Source organism: Furipterus horrens, unplaced genomic scaffold (genome assembly GCF_987537825.1).
Source record: "Furipterus horrens unplaced genomic scaffold, mFurHor1.1.pri manual_scaffold_1, whole genome shotgun sequence".
NCBI classification, from domain to species: Eukaryota; Metazoa; Chordata; class Mammalia; order Chiroptera; family Furipteridae; genus Furipterus; species Furipterus horrens.
Genome location: NW_028327171.1, coordinates 28,164,027 through 28,181,981, shown reverse-complemented (window position 1 = coordinate 28,181,981; position 17,955 = coordinate 28,164,027). Strand labels below are relative to the sequence as shown.

General features: G+C 33.2%; 1 long non-coding RNA gene across 1 annotated transcript in view; it reads right to left on the bottom strand.

The window, feature by feature from the left end:
- The window catches only part of LOC150020816 (uncharacterized), a 96,470-nt gene that overhangs the window by 65,144 nt on the left and 13,371 nt on the right, over positions 1–17,955 (bottom strand). The window contains exon 2 of the long non-coding RNA XR_016510572.1: positions 913–1,047. This is a non-coding gene — a long non-coding RNA (uncharacterized LOC150020816). The remainder of the gene's footprint in view (positions 1–912; positions 1,048–17,955) is intronic.

Here is a 17,955-nt window from a genome sequence, read left to right as displayed (position 1 = left end):
CTAATCATTAAAGAATGACAATTAACACCACACTAAGATATTACCTCACACCTGTCAATAAATCTACAAACAACAAGTGTTGCCAAGGATGTGGAGAAAAGGAAACCCTTGTGTACTGTTGGTGGGAATGCAGATTGGTGCAGCCACTATGAAAAACAGTATGGAGGTTCCCCCCAAAATTAAAAAGAGACCTGCCTTATGACCCAGCAATTCCACTACTAGGTATATATATGAAGAAACCCAAAAACACTAATCCAAAAGAATAGATGCACCCCTATATTTCTCGCAGTTATTTACAATAGCCAAACTGTGAGAACACCCCAATTACCCATCAATAGACAAGTGGATAAAAAAGTGGTGGTACATTTATCCAATGAAATATTACTCAGCAATGAAAAAGAATGAAATCTCACCATTTGCAACAACATGGATGGACCTAGAGGGTATTAAGTGAAATAAGTCAGAGAATGTGAAATATGAAATGATTTCACTTATATGTGGAATCTAAGTAAGAATATATGCATAAATGAACAAACAAAATAGAAACAGACTGATAGATACAGAGAACAGACTGATGGTTGCCAGAAGGCAAGGGGGTTGGAGGACTGGGTGACAAAGCTGAACGGATTAAAAAGAACAGTGTGGTAGTTACAGAATAGTCATGGGAATGGAAAGTACAGCATAGGAAATATAGTCAATAATATTGTAATAACTATGTATGGTGCCAGCTGGATACTGGAAATATCAGGGAGAAGATTCTGTAAAGTATATGATTGTCTAACCACTATGTTGTACAGCTGAAACTAATATGAAATAACATTGAATGTAAATGTAAATGTAATTGTGATTGAAGAATAAAAAATAAACGAAATGTAATTGAAAAAAAAAATGAAACAAAAAATTTACTCTCACCTGTATTCATCAAGTTTGTGCCAATATAGCTTGGCCAAATGTTGCAATTCTTTATTTTGTCTGGTGCATCCTGCCAGCTTAGGCTTTGTGGTCATCTTTCTTCTGGTCTGCTGGGATTTGTGTCTAGTTATAAGTCTAAAAGCAAGGAAAAATAATGGATGTAGGAACCGGGAAACGGCATTCTCATAAAAAAGCCACTGTCTTAGGTGACATTATTATGAAGCAAGACTTAACTCACGTCTTGAGTGGGGAACATTCTGCAACATCTACCAACAAGAGGATCTCGGAGGAAAATTCAAGGTCTTGGTATGCATCAACATGCATCCAACTGTCCGCATTGTGATTCAAGGTCCCATTCTCTTCCAGTCAACACTGTAACTTTATCTTAAAAGATCTGCCGAGGCTTTGATTTAAACTTGCATATTAAAATTTAGCCTAATGTAGAATCAAAGTTATATGGTCATCAGAAACTTCAGCCTTGTAACTTCAAGAAATTAAGGTTCTCTCAGGTTAATCAGAAAAGCTCTTCAGTTTTTCTACCCATGCTTTTAGTTGGTAATTTAAGACCCTAAACGGGTTATTCTCCTCTCACAAATTCTTCAGTTCTTCATAAACTTGCAGTTCTTGTGATCTTATATTACTTATTTCCCTAATGTTCTAATTTAAGATCTAATAGGTCTCCTATAGCCTTGCTTTCTATAGGCACTTCGTTGCAGGCATTTTAATGTGCTGATTAAAGAAAATACTTTTCCAGTCAATGCCATGAAATACCAGGGTCTCATTTTCCATTAGCAATGAATTTATTACTGCCATTGAAACTAATCAGAGCACAGAAGCAGTTACAGATTCTAGAAACTGAACTTCTGTTTCCTGGAGCCATGTATACTATGAAATGCTGTGTTGGTTAGAATTCGTTTAGGAAAATATGAAGAATTTTAGTACAGGAAATTAGAAGCCTACAAATATAGGGTCATTGAAAGAGAACGTTGCAGTTGGTTTTGAAGAACTCTCAATGAAGGTACAACAAATCTCAAGAAACTGGTAAATTTTTACAGGTTGCCACACGCTTTGGCATACTTTATGCAGCACCAATCAATGTGTAGATTTTCCAGAAGACATTACATCCACACACCTGTCTGCAATAGCCCTCAGGGAAATAATGAGTCTCTCTCTCTCTCTCTCTCTCTCTCTCCCTCTCTCTCCCTCTCTCTCTCTCTCTCTCTCTCTCTCTCTCTCTCTCTCTCTCTCTCTCTCTCTCTCTCTCTCGTCTTCTACTTTCTGAGTCTCTCTCATGTCTCTCTTTGATGGACAGTAATGTGAAAGTACACACTAAAGGAGCTTTGAGAGCAGGCAGTTGAGCACACAACTTGCCAGTTCAGGCTCTGGATAAGTACTCGGAGAAGAGATTCTAAGTGCCATAATTGCCTATCTAACATGGTAATCTTATTTAAGAGAAATGAATTTGCATCACATTTTAACTATTATATTTCATTTCTTAATTGTAAGTTTAGCATGTACCCTAATAAAAATAGCATAATTTAATCTTGTTGTTGTAGTCTTTTACATATTTGGTTTTCTTAAACTACTTGATATTGTATAAATTTGGCATAATTTTTCTGAAGTGTTTCTAGATCCCATTACCTGCCTTTTGCTTTCCTGGGATCTCCCAACAAGGGCTTGAGAGAGAGAGGTAGGAACAAATACCATTTCACCATTTTTTTTCTTCCACTTTTATTTTAGTTTTCTTGGGCATTCTTAATCCTGCTGGTAGGAGTATAACCACTTTGTTTTCTCTGGAAATGGATTTTAAAACATGCACTAAAAACTTTAGAAATGCAGTATACAAAAATATTAAGACCTGTGTGAAAAGCATTATGTGTACAATGCATTTAATTCAGGGTTATTTTAAATATAGTAATTAAAATTTTAAAACACGTCCACCAGTAAGTAATAGTAATATTAGAGACTATCCACTTGATGTGATCGTGTGTCATGGATTAAATAATGCTGCCCAAAATTTCTTATGTGAAGCCTTAGTGACCTACGTGATTGTATTTAGAGATAGGGTCTTTAAGAAGGTAATTAAGGTTAAATGAGGTCTTGAGGTGAGGCTTTAATCTGATAAGACTGTTGTCCTTACAAAAGGAGAGACACCAGAGCCCTACCTCCCACCTCTTTCCATAGGTGCACGGAAGGAAATACCATTTGAGGGTAGGGAGAAGGCTGCCATCTTAAAACTTGGGGTCTTAGAAAGTATTCCCTGTGGATAAGGGAGGACTACTGTGTATATATATTAAGCATGTATGTGAGTCTGCGTATGTCTATATTATCATAATATTCAATATAGAAAACACACATTATACATTGAAGAAAGACTAGAAGACACTATCACAAAATAAAAATGTGTTCAGTATGAGTTTTAAAAAAACCACTCTGTTCCTGGTGAGCAAAGCCTTATTTTCCAAAAGAGCTGCATACTGATGAGTCATGAGAATTTATTTCTATCCTGGCTGGCAGCATCTGTTTAGAAGGTCCAAGTTGATTTTGTAAAATCTGTTGATGCTGTGTGTAATTCTGCCTGTAGGAAGCTAAGTTGGTTAAATCACTAGGAAGGGTGAAGGCACAATCAAGAGAAAACACTGTAAGTTGTCACTGAGGAAACAAAAGTAGTGCATGACCCTAAATTTAGGTTATTTGAAAAGAAATAATGATAGAATCCTGTAACGTTGAAGGCTTCCTGTGATAAATCTAAGATTTGCTAGTTAGAACATGTTTTATTGCACCGAGTTATTTCAATTTAGAAATAAAAAAGACCCCTCCCCATTTTGGCCTCCTTGGTCATTCTGTCATCTGTCTAATTTTTGTTGATGTTGATTTACTATATGTTTGGAGTTTTATTTTGGATTTCTAAAAAATCTCATTCTTTTTAGTAGTTCATTTTCAATGTTAAAACATGTATTCAAAGTAATTTCTTAAAAAGAGTTTATTTTATGTAGTTAATCGGAAGCACGATAGAAAACTACGGCATTTTGAAATGGACTTACACTTCATAAACAGTGTTGCAATGCCAATTAACACTGCGCTCTCACTTCCCATACCCAAAAAGCAAGTAAGATTAATTTTCCACATAAAATAGTGATTCTAATCTTAATCAGCTGACACTTCTCTTTAGACCCATTGGGTATCCCTCCATGAAGTTACACAACATAAGTCTTACTCTCCTAGTTTGCAAGCCTAGTTGGCTAGACACTGAAAACCAGTCTCTGACTTTATAGAAGGGTCATGACTTTAAATCAGGAACTGAATAAAAGAGTTAAAACAAGCACACCAGGTTTTCATTTGGATTACTGTATATGCTCTCAGAATTATATGTTTTGTATTGGTTCACTAGTTGTAAATCAATCCCCTACCCATTACTGAGTGTAGCTTTCAGCCTTGCTTGACTAGAAAAGTTGAACCAAGCTCTACAGCTCAGTAGCACTCAAGCAGATAGTCTGATAGATATTGCTGATCAAAGAAAAGCCTGTGGCCCTGCTCTACCAGGAAGCCTCAGGAATGGCCAGGCTTGAAATAAGACCACAAACAAATAGCAGGGAAACTTCTTCATAGCCTTACTCATTGCTAAATAAAGCCTTCAGCCTGCCTGACTAGGGAACCAAACCAGAGCAACAGGAAGCTGCATAGCCCGTCCAAGGGGCACTTGCACAGAGAGCATAGCCCATGGCTTACCCCATCTGCAGAGCAAACCAGGTGGCCCCATATGGCCGGGGAAACTTTGTGCCCGGTGTATTCCAGTTCACGTCCTAAAAAAATAGGTTGTGCAGGCCCTTAAGCCCATTCTGCTACCCTGCCAGATCAGGGGAGCTAATTTATAGCTCTGCTGATGACTACAGTACCCAACTACCTAGAAACAATGACCAGAGAAAGCAGGCAACCGTGAAACCCATCCTATAGCCTTCCTTGGGAGAAACCAAGCAGCAATTCCATTCAACTGTTCTCAGCTAGTGGCAACCCAACCCTTAGAAACCTCAGAATGCAAGCAGTATCCTGGCCCAAAGATAAGATCCTTAGAGTAAGCCCACTTTGCCAAGGACATTATCAGGAGACACACCCAAACTGAGTTGACTTGTGAAGAACTGTCTCTACCAAAGTAAACTTGTAACGTTTGGAAGAGGAGGACACTTACTCAAATGCACAGATGTCAATGCAATAAACAGAATCACAAAACACCAGGTAAACATGGTACCATGAAAGGAAACTAATAAAGCCCTAATAACTGACCCTAAAGAAATGAAAATCTATGTACTGTCAAAAATTCAGAATAATCTTCTTAAAGAAATTAAATGAAATATAAGAATACACAGACATACAAATAAGCAAAATTAGGAAAATAATCTGTCAATAAAACAAGAAATTCATAAAGAAATAGAAACCATAAAAAACAAACAAACAGAGCCCTGGCTGGTGTGGCTCAGTTGGTTCAAGTGTCATCCCATAAAGGTTGTGGGTTTAATTTCTGGTTAGAGCCATACCGAGGTTGCAGGTTTCATTCCCAATCTAGACATTATGATCCTCGGTCTGGTCACATATGGGGAGGAACCAACCAATGCTTCTCTCTTACATTTCTGTTTCTTTCTCTCTAAAAGCAATGAAGAAAAAAAAAATGTCCTCACGTGAGGATTTGGAAAAAAAAAAAAAAAACATCATACTAATCTGAAAATTTTAATAAAGATCTTCAAAAGCAGACTTAAAGATGCAGAAGAATCACTGCCATAGAAAAACAAAAAAAAATATTTTAAATTATCCAATCAGAAGAGCAAAAAACACTTTTTTTTTTTTTTTAAATCAAGAAAGCCTTGGGGCTTTTGGGACACAAGAAGAAACAAGATCTGCTTTTTGGGAATTCCAAAAGGAGATGAGAAAGAGACAGGGACAGAAACATATATGTAAAGCAATACTGAATGAAAACTTTTCAAACGTGGGAAGACAAATGAAAACTGGATCTCAGAGGGCCAAAGAACCTAATTAGGCTGAACCAAAATAAGACTACGCTGATACATATTATTAAATTGTCAAAAGTGAAAGACAAATTTTAAAGCAATAAGAGAAAAATGTTACATACAAGAGAACCCCTATAAAATGGTAGGCGGAAACCTCAGTAGACACCTTTTAGGCCAGGAGACAATGACTTGATATACTGTATTCAAAACATTGAAAGAAAAAATAATTGTCAACTAAGAAATCTATACTGGGTGAAACTGTCTTTCAGAAATGAAGGAGAGATAAAGACTTGGTCAAGTAAACAAACAAAAGGCAGAGGAAGTTTTTCACAATGAGGCATATTATAAGAAATGCTAAAGGGAGTTCTTCGAGTGGAAGTAAAAGGACTCTAAATAACATTATAAAAATTTATGAAGGCAGAATAAAACTCACTAATAATGGTAAATAAATGATTGAATAAATAAAATAATAAATACATGTTAAAAACAAATTTAGTAAAAATAGCCAAAACTACAATAATCAGTTATGTGATAAAATATAAAAAACAAGTAAACTGTAGCATACATAAACTATAATGTGAGTAGGAGGATAAGCAAAAGTGTAGTCTAGGAGTGCTATTGAAACTAAATTGTTATCAGTTTAAATAGGATTTTTGTAATATTTTATTTAAACATCATGGTAACTAAAAGGGTAATAATTACACACATACCACACACACACACACACATATACACACACAAAAAAAATAAAAATAGCAAACCATACTGATACCAAAAACATCAAAATATAAAAGAATACAGCAAGATAAAAATCAAGAAATAATGACTCTACAAAATAGGCAAAACACAATTAAGAAAATGGCAATAGTAAGTCCTTACCTATCAGTAATTACATTAAACATTAATGGATTAAGGACTGGATAAAAAGAAAGATTCAATGATATGTTGCCTATAGAAGACATCAAATTAATAGAATGAAAGAAAAAAAATATTGTGACCAACTCTAAAGACACAAAAAAATGTATTTGACATAATTCAACATCTGTTCATGAAAAGAGCTCCTAACAAATTAGGTGTAGATGGAATGTACTTCAACATTATAAAGGCTGTATATATGCCTAGCACACAGCTAAAATTAACACTCAATAGTGAAAGGCCGAAACCCTTTTTTTCTCCCCTCCCCCAGTGATAAGTGTATCTCTCTCTCTTCTTATGTCTTGTATATACATCATTTAGGAGTTAATTGTATGAGCATTATTTGTAGATATGATACTAATTTAATCCTAAATACTTTAAGATTTATCAGTATAAAAAGAAGTTTATCTCACATACCCATAATACAATAAGTACACACAGAGATTTAACATTAATACAATATCATTTGATGTTCATATTTCTGAATTATCTCAATGTTTTTAACCAATGTTTATTTCCCAGGAATCATTCATTTCACATGTCTTATTACTCTAAATGAACTTATGAAACATTTTTAATTGTTTTATTATTACTGATCTTTAGATAAAATGTATGAGGTAAGGGAGAGGCTTTTTACTTATTAAACCATTATTTTAGAGCAAATCAAGGTATTTCATAGAATTGTTTAAAAATAGAAATGCAATTAAAAACCAAAGATAAATTTTCAGACATGTCATATGATATGGAAAGACATTTATAGGTAGTAATGACTGCCAAAATATAAGGCATCATGCCATATTATGATGTATTATGAGATATAACACAGAGTAATTGCCATGGACTGAATGTTTGTGTTTCCCCAAAATTCATATATTTAAATGCTAAATCCCAATGTGATGGGGCCTTTAGGAGACAATTAGGTCACGAGGATGATGACCTTATGATTGGGATTAGTGCCATTATAAAAGAGACCACAGAGTTCCCCCACCCTTCTGCTATGTGAGAACATATTGAAAATATGATTGTTAATGAATCAGAAAGCAGACCCTCATCAGACATGGAACCTGCTGGTGGTGCTTTGATGTTGGACTTTCTAGAATTCAGAACAGTGAGAAATAAATTTCTTTCTAAAAGTCACCCAGTCTATTATATTTTCTTATAGCAACCCAAATGGTTTAAGACTGAATGAAGATATGAAATCCAATATATTGCGAACTATTTTTTAAGATAAATAATGTTGGCTTGTATAATAACTCCAAACAATTACTATCTATACTTATCATTTTGTTTCAAAATTCCTGTAATAATTATAAATTTAGTAGAAACTGTTTATCAAATTAAACACTACTTAGTTACTTAGACCAAGATAATACCTCAACTCTACTTATTAGATATACATTATTAAAGCCTATATCTTTTTTCATATACACAGAAGCAAAAATCTAATCTACAGTAGCACCTTTTTGATTTAACTATAGTATAGGCACATATGATATAATACCTATAAAGTAGTCCTAAATCTTCTAAGGGTTCTTATTTTGTTCAAAATTTTCTTCTAGGGTAAGTTTGATGGTTGGGAGAGAAAAGAGAGTCAGATAGTTTGCAAAAGAGGTCACCCAAAGGCAATAGTAAAGAATTGCTCACTTATTATGGCCCTGTGTGTATCCAGTGGTAATAAAAGCTAATTAGAAGTACTGGTCTTACTAAAGTTTATATACAGGTTGTATGGTCTACTATATTGATTTCCTTTTTTAAAAATTATTTTGTGGATTTGTTTTTATCATATGCATTAATTTGTGAAAAATTATTGTAGCATGTTAAAATAATTCTATGAGTTGTCAGCTTAATATTTGATATTTTGGTATATTGTGTAGAAACCTCAACCTAAGAGACTTACGTGAATGTAAAAAATCAAAACAAACAAGTATAAAACAACTTTATACTTGGCTTCAGTTAGCTTCAAGTAGCTTTTTCTCAAAATGTGCATGCTATTTTAATCTACAGTAAAGGTTCAGAGCTGTTTTAACCTTATTATAGGTTTTATTAGCTATCATTATAACTACATTTGATTTAATATAATTTGTCTTAGAATTTTTTTGTCAAGATTTATGTTAATATCTTTGCTTAATTCTTTTAAATGTATTCATCTGCTAGTTATGTAATCCACATTAATTTGTGAGATTCTTTTTTTTTAGTAAAATGTATTTTTGAAATTTCTTACATTATCAACATTTCATCTCAGAGACTATGTAATAACATAACAAAAATAAATACTACTAAAGTAAAATTTTAGTTTACTGTCATCCTCATTTTATGATTTTTTTTTACACTTTGTTTCCAATAAATTGCTATGTAAATTGCTATGTAATGTGGATGTTGTATGCATGCTGGTTTTGAACTCTCTTATAATTCATCCTAATTTAAATTCAGTTATGATTACCATCATGTTTTAAAATGTCTCTAAATATTTTTAAATGTTAACCCAAGAAATATATTATCTTTTGAATAACTACTTCTAAATATTTGATAATATGGTTATTTTCTTTCTAACATTGTATAGCTTATTATTTTATATATTTCTATTTCAGTTTAGCTCATTGATGAAAATTGTTTAGGTTAATTTCCTGTAATCATCCATTTAAATGGTATTCACTTGTTTTCTATTGACAGAAATTCAACATAAAGTAGCTTTAGCAAAAGAACATTGCACTGGCTCATAGAATAGTATTTGCAACAAAACTACAAAATGGTAACATTTATAACTAAATATTAGCAAATAAAAACAAACAAAAAGGTCTGCTATGACTATTGTAACTGGTCCTGTCTTCATTCTTCTTGTTTTTCTTTCACATTGAAACCTTTTTTTCTGTAGAGTGAGAAACACAGTAATGCCTAAATATAAAAATACATAGTGCTTGCCACTTACTTTGAATTTATTCTACTTTTCTAACTCTCTGACAAAAAAAAAATTAATTGGCCCAGTTTTAACCATTTTAGTAGTCTTAGGGGAGGTAATAATATAATTTTATTCAGTTTTGACTATCAGCAAAAGATATATAATTTTGATATAATGGCTATTTAAATGTATTACACAGATATGGATGAATGAGGAATAAGTGATAAATAATGAATTATATCATCAAAAGCCAACATTTGCTAATTTAAATACGTATCTGGGTCTTTAAGTCCCTAGACATCTGTGAGCCCAGGTATAACCATAAATCATGAGAATAATTACCAAACCTAAAGGGTGATGTTGGGTTAATTTATCTCTAAAACTAGTTGCAACGTTTAACACTCATGAGTGTTAGTCCTCTGGGGCTAGAGCGTTCTTGACTCACTAAGGATTATAGTTTAATAAGTGCTTTGCTTAAAGTATCTTTATTCCTGAATATGAACCTTAAAATGATCATTCTCATGTTTATATTATAGCTAAGATTGTGCAGGTTTATTGGGCTTCAACATTTATATCATACAGCCTTTCACTGGGTTTGCTACAAATGTCACAATAATGCATGGCCATATGGTAAAGAGGTGTATTTCAGAGTTCACTATTTTATTGAACCAGTTTGATGTTTAAGATAAGAATTTTTGTCTTGATCAGATAAAAATTTTTGTCTTGATTTTAATAGACTATCTTGTAAAAACAACGGTTGATTCACTATGGTTTCTGAACTTATTACCTGCCTTTCAAAATCTATTTCTTATGAGAATTCATAACTGTAATAATAGTATAGACACAATTTTAATACATCAAAAGAATTCAACTGGATTGCCACATAAACTTTATGATGATAATATTAAGAAAATATATTTTGAAACAAATTTGAAATAATTTAATACTCATTCTCACAAAATTTATTGTAAGATAGTACTATATATAGACATGATACATCATTTAAAATATATTAAAATATTTAATAATCATTGATTACAGTCATTTTCTAAATTTATAACCATGATAACTACAACTGAAGTTAAACAACATTTCTACATGTAAGCACAGTCTTAATATTGTACCCATGGATAATTTTGAATGGCTGCTTATATCTTCATTATCAATTGTCATTCTTGTTTCATTATAATACATGTTAAAATAATTTTATACTGTTTCAAACATGTTGAACCCTCAATTTTTATTTACTCTGCAATTCTAGCCATGTGAATCATAATTGCTAATAAAAGAAAAATAAACATGGGTTATATTTTCAGTGATGCAAAACTCAAATAAAAACTAGTTATATTTTCTACCCACCCCCTACCCCACAATAAACCTATATGTTGGAGAGCTGTTTTGATTTAAAGGATCAGTTTTAAAGTAAAAGTAAAATTTTGACAGAAAACACAGCATAGCCATACAACGTACACAAATAAATGTATCCTTGTTTCATTATGCCCTCAGCAATGTAACACATAACCTAATCACATGGCCTCATTACTGCTCTTTTCGAATGAGAGGAGGAAGAACGGCTGTGGGGACTTATCCAGATATGAATGGTCAATAGTTCAAAATTGTCCTTTTTAAAATCATGTTCCTCACCTAGAGATTTCAGCTTTTATCTTCTAAAAATCAATAGAGTCTTGAAGTATTATTTAAAGATATCATCTCCTAATAAAAATAGAACAATAGCCTTAAGAGGTTTTATTTGAATTGTAAGGGATGAAATTTTGGATGGAATCTTTTTTCTGTACTGAGTTAAATTTTTCCTATACATCCCTGAAAATCACCTTTGAGGGCTCTGAGAGGACAGGCCAAGGCAGGCCCACCCCTTCTGCAAATTACGGAGAAAAGCTAGTGGGCTGCTTACATGCTATATTGGCTCTTAACTCTAGTAGATGAAAGGGGTGAGCCCAAGTCGAACTATTAAAGTTCAAAATCGTTTATAAAATGTCATCACCCAAAGCATTTACTTATCTTTAATACCAAACAGTCATTAGCATTCCCCGCTCAAACATCAAAGGATACACTATCTTGACTCCCACTAGAAAAGAGAGCTGTTAGAGATCCACACTCCTCCAAAGGAGGAATCTGTGACTATCAGACACACTTTTCACATTCAAATCCTTTTAAAAATTTGGTCACACTTTCCCTTTAAGATTTAACATTTGTGTTTTGTCCTGTAATAATTCCTCAATCTTTTTAAGCATTATTTTTTAATAAAAAGTAACGGTCTGAATTATGTTTTGTCATCAAATAAATAATTCTAGTAACTTTATGCTTGTGTAATTGTTTCTTAGTAAAATTAAAACAGCTATTAAAAAAATTTTTTTTTTTCACAGCACCACTGAAGAGTAATTATTAAGAACTAATTTTGTACATACCATCTGAAAAATGAGGTTAGGACATGTTTCAAAACATGCATATTTAGACTTCTTTAAAAAAAAAACCCCATAAAGTAGCTAAGTAGAAACCTGTGTAAGAATATAAATCTGCAGATCCTGATTGTCTTGTTTGGCTTCTAATTATATTCAAGCCTCAGGGGAAGAAAGGCTTCAGGCAAGAGTGCAAAGAGAATCCTTTTTTCACCCTCCTCATAGGTATTCACCATCTCTCTTCCTGCTGTTTTATTTCTTCTTTCCTCTTTATAGCCTTGCTTTTCAAACCCCTTCTACTAATTGTCTTCCAATATCCCCCCTTTTATCTCTATATCTTTAGGGCAATTTCCCACCCATCATCTCTCAAAAATTTGCTTTCTCTAATACAAGGTCAGATCAACCAGGGAACATAAATTGTGTCTATTAAGTGCTTTTGCTTTCTATGTTCCTCTTTAAGGATAGAGCTGGTGTAATCATGTATAAGTTCATTTATTTAATATGTTCTTTTCTATTTTCTTTCCTTTCGATTCAAACTGGCTTCATCCAGCACCCACTCCTGCCTCCTCCCTCCCTGCATGAACACTCCCTGAATCATTAAGCGCTCAAAACAACAGGTTCTGATCAGCATTAAATAGCTTTAGGGAACAAAGCCTCCAGTGTATTGACAACAGAAACAAAGTTTCAACAAAATAGAGATAACATCTAGGCCTCAGCTGTGTTTCAACTCCAGAGTACAAAACAGGGAAATCAGACAAAGCTCCAGGCCATGGCTCAGGTCAGGTAGGACCAGATGCACTGATCAGCCACTTACCTAACCCCAGCCAATCAGCAGAGACCACAACCCTGGCCAGGGGCCTAACTCCCGTAGTCACCAAGATTGATAATTTTCCCCCAGTATAACTCATCCCTTGGAAGCCATCCGGACATGGAAATCAGGTCTTTGATCATTTACTCACCAGTCTCTGGGCACAGGCCGCTTTTTAAAAAATACACCCTTAGTTTCTTTGCTGTAGGCTCCTGTTTAGGTCTTATTGAGCTTTGATGCTCACAGGCAAATGAACCTTTGGTCTGATAACGCTGAGGTGGAAGAATGAGGCACTGCTATCGCTTGATCATATTTTTTAGCTGCTCTGAATACCAGAGAGACAATTACTTATGTTATCAATGCAGGGTTTGGCATTTCTAGCTACAATAAATCTTTACTAAATATATATGCAGAGAATAACATTTCAGTCCAAATTAAGGTAAAGGACAGAAAGGAGAAGAATTACCAATCAAGCAATATTATTTATTACATAGATTTTCTTTAAAACCTGATTTTTATTATTATCCTATTGGAAAGAAAAACACAGTCTATACAAAGTGATGCTTAAAAGGTTTCAAAGAATAATTTCTATCACTTTATGAAAGTTGAGTAAAAGGCGATACTTATTTTTAAGTATCAGGAAAAGTGTTCATGGTTATATGTATAGGGCTATATTGTGATTTTCATTTCAAAAGTATAACTTACCTAAATACAAACCAAGAAAAATATTGAAAAACAATGTAATTTTGTCATGTAAAACATTTAATACATTGTCAGAAAAGTGGTCATATATATGCTTTTATATGTATTTTACCTCAGATTATATATAATAAACATTTGCAAAAATAGAAAATTTCCCCCAAATTTGAAAAAAATATATGCTATAAAGATTCTGTAGAAGAGCTATTGCAAAGCAGGACATGTCCCACCCTGCCAAGGAAAGATGCATGTGAGCCCACATTCATTTTATTCTCCCGTGAATGCATATGGAGTCATTCTCAGAGATATCCAGGAGAGCAGTGAAAATTCTACTGACATTGAGGATATAATATGAAAAAGTAAGAAAGGAAAATCAAGACCAAATACAGTTAATGTTTAACTTGAAATTTTATAAATTAAGTTTATACTTTGAGAGTATTCACATTTAGGCGGTGTTGTATTGAGGCTGCAAGAATTTGCTGAAGTACTTAAGAGCGTAGAAACTCTAAGAGAAAAAGAACTGATAAACTACCTAGTTAATACAGTGACAACAGCAATAGCAAGATCACTGTTAGATTCCAAAGTACATAATTAAAAATTAACTGCCCCTCCACAGTGAAGACAGAGCAACAACAGTGTTATACTTCTGGATATGTCGCTTAATTAAAACTTTCAGCTCATTGTTTTCTATGGATTACTATTTTGGGGTACAATTGTCTTCATCAAGTCATGAACATACCAAAACAAGTTATAATTTTATCAGAATCCATGTATAGAAATTTATAATTTTTTAAGAAAAATTTAAAAATTGATTATACAAAAGTGACACAGAAATAACAGTAATATAATATATGAATCCAATTAACAAGCATTACAAACCAATATATGTGTTCCTCCCTAATTGCAAAAATTTCCTAATGAGGTCAGAATGTTACAGCAGCTGAAGAATACAGTTGTATAAAGAAAAATTTAGATATAAACCTGTAGTTGCACTAGATTTAGAGTATTACAAAATTAGTTATAGGGTTTTGACATATGAAATAAATTAGTCTCATATTGAGACTGTGGGGACTCAGTATTGCTTTCTGCATGCTATTGTAAGAAGCTTTTAGGATTATTTTCAGACTTCTGAAATTTGTTCTTACCTTCCCACAGTGTATGAGAGAGAAAGCTGGAGTGATCCTGATTGAAGGCAATGCACCCCACGTTTGCCAGGTTCATTTTGAAGTTTTAAAGTTTTCTGTGATAAAGTAAGATGCTTTCCAGTATTTGTCAATTACACTTTGAAAAGCTTTTCATTCTGACCTGTTGGTTTTAAATTTACTATTGATGGGCCACGAGAAGAATGTTTTAAAACTCGGAGCTATTTAAAGATTTGGTTGGTGTTGAAAGGAGGCTTGAAACTTGGGTCTAAGAAACTATAGCAGCAGGTACATGGATTGAAAAGATTAGTTCTTCAGTAGAGTAATTACTAATCCTTGTCACTGCCTGTTCCAGGAAGCATTTCCAGCTCCCTGTGTCAGAATGACTTGCTTCCTCTGTCCTGCTTCACTGGTCCTTTGGGCCTTCTCATAGACCCCTCTTAAAATTAATTGCATACACTTTTGTTTCCTTCCACAGATTACCAGTTTTTTCATCTCTGTACCTTTTGCATCTATCGATACCTACCTAATACTTAGTAGGTACTCAATGTGCTTTGCCTGACTTAAAATAAATTTCATAAGGTACTGTGGGAAGAAAAATTAACAAAGCATATAAGAAAATCACACACTCTCAGAGATAATTTAATATGAAATACGAAAAAATAGTATCCCCACAGAGTAGCTAAATTAGAAGAGTTTTCTAAATTATAAAATATACATGCTTACAATTTTAAAATGGTTAGTGAAGGAACACAAACTATAATGGAGCAGCTTTTTCAAAATGATTCAAAAAAAAAAACAATTAGAAACAAAACAGCATAGTTAGGTGATTAAATTAAGCACTAATGGGTAGGAAAGATAGCAAATTAAACACAGTGTAAAAGAGAAAATCCAGAATCTCATCTTCAGGTAATGATGGACTAGTACATATACATAAAACCTGCTACTGAGAATAACTAGGAAAAAACGATATATATATATAAACTCTGCTTGCATGTACTTGCATAGACAAGGTCAAGAAGACAACCTAATGGAAAATCTTTGCCTTGAATTTAGGAAACGCTTTTTCCCTTGGGCTGTCTGATGACTTTGTATGAGAATATGAGAAAATAAGCAAAGTTTTAGTAGCCTTTTGTTTTAGTGGTTTAAGAGGAAGAAAAGAAGGAGGCAGATTTGTTCCAGTAAAAACCATCGGTTTTAGGTTGCCAGTTAAAGATAAAAGAAAATGTGAAAAAAAAATTAGAAAATTACACTAATAAATTTAGTTTGCCATTTCTTTTTAAAAAAGTGACTGAAGACAGGGGGGTGGGGAGGAAGAAAATAGATCTTTGTCATTTCAGGAACTCAAGTCTGTCTTTAAATTTTCACAAACACTGAAACTGGATGCAGATGATCTAGAATTACAAATGCTCCCAGTCTTGTTTCTCCTCTGAAGAAAGTAGACATTATTTTACCTAAATTTAACATGTATAAGGATACATTTACAAAAAAATGTTTTAAAGCCAGAAAAAAAAAATCAAGTCTCAATGGTATAAGAAAGTTAGTTACAAACTTCAAAAAATAAATAATTATTACAAATATCAATCATCTTTTCTTTACTTTTATTTTTAAATATATTTTATTGATTATGCTGTTACAGTTGTCTCAATTTCCCTTTTTGCCCCCCTCCACCCAGTACCACTCTTCCCTCCAGCAATCCCTGCCCTTAGTTCATGCCCCTGGGTTGTGTATATAAGTTCTTTGACTTCTCCATTTCCTATACTATTCTTGACATCCCCCTGTCTGTTTTGTACCTACAAATTATACTTCTTAATCCCTGCACCTTTCCCCATTCCCCCCTTTCCCACTCCCTGCCTCTACAAATGATCTCCATGTATGATTCCATTCTTGTTCTGATTGTTTGTTTAGGTTTTTTTTAGATTAATTTGTTGATAGTTGTGAATTTGTTGGCTTTTTAATATTCATAGTTTTGATCTTCTTCTTTTTCTTAAATAAGTTCCCTTAACATTTCATGTAATAAGGGTTTGCTTTACCTTGTCTGGGAAACACTTTATCTTCCTTCCATTCTAAATTATATCTTTGCTGTATAGAGTAATCTAGGTTGTAGGTTCTTGCTTTTCATTACTTTCAATACTTCTTGCCAGCCATTTCTTGCCTGCAAAGTTTCTTTTGAGAAATCAGCTGACAGTCTTACGAGAACTCCTTCGTAGGTAACTATTTGCTTTTCTCTTGCTGCTTTTAAGATTCTCTCTTTATCTTTAAGCTTTGGTGTTTAACTTATGATGTGTCTTATGTGTTTCTTTTGGGTCCAACTTGTTTGGGACTCTTTGCTTCTTACACTTGTATGTTTATTTCTTTCACCAAATTAGGGACGTTTTCTTTCATTATTTTTTCAAATAAGTTTTCAATTTCTTGCTCTTCCTCTTCTCCTTTTGGGACCCATATGAGTCAGATGTTGGTATATTTAAAATGGCCCCCAAAGGTTCGTAAGCTTACCTTCATTTAAAAAAAAAATTTTTTTTTGTGCTATTCTGCTTGAATGCTTTTTGCTTTTCTTGTGCTCCAAATGGTTGATTTGATTCTAGGTTCCATCCACTCCGCTGATGGTTCCCTGTGGATTTTTTTTTTTTAATTTTGCTTAGTGTAACCTTCATTTCTTCCCTTATGTTTTTACTGTATTTAATGAGTTTTTTGAGCATCCTGATCACCACTGTTCTGAACTCTGCATCTGATAGGTTGGTTATCTGGTTATCTCCATTTTGACCATCTAAATGTTCTATTAACAAAAGTAGACAGGTTAAGTTTCAACAATATACAGCTTATAATAACTATATCCTAAATATAAGAATACAACAAGCTTAAGAGGACAGGAAAAAATATTCACCTAACAAATAACTAATCAAGAAAATGTAGTGTAGTTTTCTTAACATCTATTAAAGTAAGGTTTAATGCAAGAAGCATTACTAAAGAAAAGAAACTTGATTATAAAATGCTAAATTTTTACAAAATATAAAATTCTACATTTATGTGAAAGTAATGGCATGGCCTCAAACCATAAGAAGTAAAAATTAAAAGAAATAAATAAAAGAATAGATGAATCTACAATCATAGGAGGCTATTTTAACACACCCGTCTTAAAACTAATAAAAAAGCAAACAAATTATTA